A 4,481-nucleotide genomic window follows, 5' to 3' on the forward strand; every position below is an offset into this window, starting at 1 on the left:
TCACCCTGTAACCCAATGGTTTCCCACTGAAGCTAAGCAGGGCTGAGCCTGGTCAGTACACACCATCCTTCGGATGCGATGTTAAACTGAGGTCCTGACTCTCCGTGGTCATAAAAAATCCCAGGATGTACTTCAGAAAAAGAGTAGGGGTGTAACCCCGGCATCCTGGCCAAATTGGCACATCGGCCTCTGTCCATCATGGCCTCCTAATAATCCCCATCCCGTCTCCTCTCCACCAATCAGCTGGTGTGTGGTGGGCGTTCTGGCGCAATATGGCTGCCGTCGCATCATCCAGGTGGATGCTGCAGATTGGTGGTGGTTGAGGAGATTACCCCCTTCTATATGTAAAGTGCTTTGAGTACCCAGAAAAGTGCTACATAAATGTAACAAATTATTATTATTAAGAAGAAAGTGTAAAAACGCGTACGTCATCGTCGCTCCGGTTACACTTTTTTCATTACTTGAATACGGAATGTGGTCCACCGTAAGCATTTTCAATTTTGTAAAAATGAGTTTCAAAGTGCACGTTTTTGAAAACGATACTGTTATCGAGTAAACATTCCCTAAAAGTGCTAATTAGTCAGTAGTTAAAAGAGTGCTTACACACCTTAACAAGCTGTCGGAGGTGGCTAACTGAAAGGAAACACGGCGCCAACAAGAGAGTTGTCATTTGAAACAGTGGAAGGATCAACAAGGAATTTTAACATGGAGTGTGGCCAAAGAAGTTGGTTGTTCCCAGTCAGCTGTCAAAAATTTGTATAGTAAAAACTAAAAGGGAAGGTTATAAAAAGGAAAGCGTACGGGCAGACCAAGGAAGATGACAGTGTCAGAATAGAAAACTCAAAGCGATAAGCCCTGAAAATAGAAAAAGCACAAAAAAATGACTGGAAACCGGAGTCAATGTATGAGGCAGAACTGTAAGAAACTGGTTGAATGAAATGGGATTTGCATACAGAAAAAAACAAATGAATACCAGCACATAAATATAAGAAAACAAGGTTACAGTGGGCAAAAGAGAAACAATCAGCCGTTCAAATGAAACATATAAAGATGACTGCCTGAAGAAAACTATCAAATTTCCAAACTCATTTATGAAATGGGGTTGCATGTAAACGACCAGGGGAGATGGCAATCATTACCATTGAAATTTAAATTTTGGACACTTTTCTCATTCCATTGATAGAAAATAGGTTTGGAGATGAACTTGTTTTTCAGGATGATAATGCATCTTGCCACAGAGCAAAGAGTGTTAAAGCTTTCCTTCAGGAAAGGCATATTATCAACTCAATGACATGGGACAGTCCGGATCTCAATACAATTGGAAATTTATGGTGAGAAAAAAAAAAATCATGTAGTCCACGACAAGGCTCCATCCTGCAAAAGATGATGTCAACCTCTATTCGAAAAAGTTGGAACCAGTTTGATAGGAAATATTGTTTTTCCATTAGTGAAAGAATTCAGGCTGTCATAAAAGCCAGATGAGAAGTATCAAATAACTTTTTTTGTAAATGATTCCTTAATTTTTCCCTCGACATTGAATGATTTCATCCACATTGATCTGGGTAAAAAACATGCCATTAATATAGAAAAATGTCCTGAATTCGTTTGAGGTATGTTTCATAAAAGCCAGAATGTTACGCTATTGAACGGAACTTTTTGGTTTGCAATATGTGTGATTTGTTTATTTGCTATAACGTAAAAATCTGGGTGAACATCCACTAAAGTAGTGATTCCATAATGTTTGACAGGTGTTGTATTAGCCTATATAAAGAGGATACGTTAGTAAATGCAGAATTTTCATTTTTGAGTGAACCATCCCTTTAAGATACAGCAGTGTGACTTGATTCAATGGCACATTTATAAAACAGGATGCCAAATAGCAGATATCTAAATTGGATCAGTGAAATTGTATCAGGGAAAGTCCCACTGTGAGCTATTAACCATATGATTTGAGCAGCAGATTCCACATCTAAAATTCTGGCTCTACTGTATGGGATCAGTTTTCCGCCTAAAGTCCTACGGTCACAGGTAAAAAAAAAAATAAGCGTGAATCAAATTTTAAAACAACTTTTTTTTTTATACCGTTGTCTGAGGTCAACTTTTGCATGGTTTTTACATTCAAAAACATTGATGAATAAGTAATAGACTATTTTCTACCTTTCTTTCTACCATTTACCTTGGTTTTGAGCCTAGCTCCAGAAATGCTTGGTTTTTATGGGCATGCCGCACTGAAGACATGGAAGTAAACGCCCACTGCTCTGATTGGATAACAGTTTTGCATATTATAATGGGTTTCGACTCCCCCGTCAGTACACGTGAGGAATTGTTTTGAAAACTTCCAATGTGGAAAAACGCCCACAGGGCTCACAAAATGTCTTTCTAACACAACGATTTATCTCATCCACCCGAAATTAATTGGAATGTTATTTTTTTATTTTATTTTGCCCGTCTGATCGGTGTAAATAACCGTGAACCGTGCATCACTAACACACACACACACAAATCAGCATGTTCAAAACTTCAGCGATTGTATTTTTCCTTCAAATAACAAGTCAAGAGAGTGAACAACGCACATCAAGAAAGGATTTTTATTGCACTATTTAAGATAGCCCGTCGGGCAGGCTGGTTATGCATTTTGGTAGCCTGACTGGAAAACATAGCCCCGGGACGTCAGGCTAGAGATTTTGCGAGCCCTAGCCCGTACATGTTCGCCCCAGAGTCTGATCCCGAATCACAGGACAATGAATCAACAACACCTCAAATACAAAGGATACTCCAGCCTGTGACAGCGTGGTAAGTTATTGTTAATTATGTTTAGTGAGACACGTACACATAATCAGTAGATATCAAATGATCTGTAACAAATGCAATACTGTCACATAAAAAACAGCGAACAAACGTCTTACCAACGTTTACCAACCTGGAACTTATTATGGAATCCGAAGGAAGCTTATGCAGCGACTTGTGTTCTTCCACAACCAGGCACAATATTTTGTAATCTTCAATGGCATGTTTATTGCTTGGTAGCTCGATAAGGTTTAGCGACACGTTATTTACCTATCACATGTCATGTGCAAATCGCTGGGCAGGGCTACAGAATTAGGCGTTCATCTTCTTCTGTTGAGGTAGCGCTTTGCTGCTCTGACGTCAAAGGAAGGCAAATTCGCAGATCTCTCATTTGATGAGCCAGCTGTCAATAAAAGCTTTTATTTGACTAACAAGGAAGTTTTCAGCTCCGAAACGTACAGGATATTCTTATATTACAATGACCTTTTATATATCAAAAGCTCAAGGAAAAGTTGATTTCTCAATTCATGATCCCTTTAACGATAACAGATAAGATTTTACCCCAGCTCGAAAATTGCCAGCTGATAATAAGCAATTTTCATATTTAGTTATACAAGATTCAACTCAAGGCAGTTTCATGTAATTTAAGTTGAAATTACTTAAACATCAAAGTTGATTGTACTTAAAAATTTAAGGCAGCAACTTTTTTTTCACTTGAGATGAGAAATGGAACAACAACAAATATAGGAATTCTTTTGAGCATCATTTCCAATCAAGCTTTTATTTTGTAAAATTACGTAAGTGTGAAATTCACTGAATGATTATTCAGTTGTGTTTATTTATATTTCCCAAAACATTTTGGACAATTTCATGTTCCCAACTTTGTGGGAACAGTCTGGGGTTGCCACGAGTCGCAGTAGAGTGACGTCCACTCTCCTCTTTGATTGATTGGCTAGAGGAGCTGTCAATCGACAACTAGTGGACCAATGGTCACGCTTAAACCCGGCCTAATTTACATGAAACTCAAACTGCAAAAACATGGAAAGAAGAGCGAAGAAAAAAAACAGCACAAGCGTACAAAAAATTAAATAGGAGCAGAAAATATAAGAGCACATAAGTACAGAGTAATAAAACCATGGAAAACAAGTGTAAAATTTGTGCAATATAAATTTTCAATGTGTTTAAAGTTGATTCATGCTAGTTATTTTTTTAAATGCGTTTTTAATGTTTTGATTCATGCTTATTATATTTTGATCAGTGACCACATTGTTTGCTATTCTGATCATTTTGCTTTTTTTTTTTAGTTTGTGCAATATTTTTTTTACATGCGTTTTAAATGTTTGATTGACGCTTATTTTTCGATCCATTACCGCAAAACTTTAGTCCCATATTACTGGTTCTAACTTTGATATAACTCAGTGAAGTACATGTAGAGAAAGAGGCAAGTGAAACAGCAAGTGAGACAGCAGGTGGAGCTGTTTACACGTTTCTCTCTTATGAACATGTGAAATGCTCAGATCAGGCTTGACTGTTTGAAGTACTGTAAATGATACCATGGTTTTTCTGCTTAGGCTTTTTTGGACGCTTAAATTAATGTAATTGTGTCCACCGTATAATCTGCACGAAACCGCAAGTGTGAAATTATAGTCTAAAATCTGCACACAAAAGCATGATCTCATTCTTAAAACATTTTT

The sequence above is a fragment of the Gobio gobio genome, assembly GCF_949357685.1.
Source record: "Gobio gobio genome assembly, chromosome: 22".
NCBI lineage: Eukaryota > Metazoa > Chordata > Actinopteri > Cypriniformes > Gobionidae > Gobio > Gobio gobio.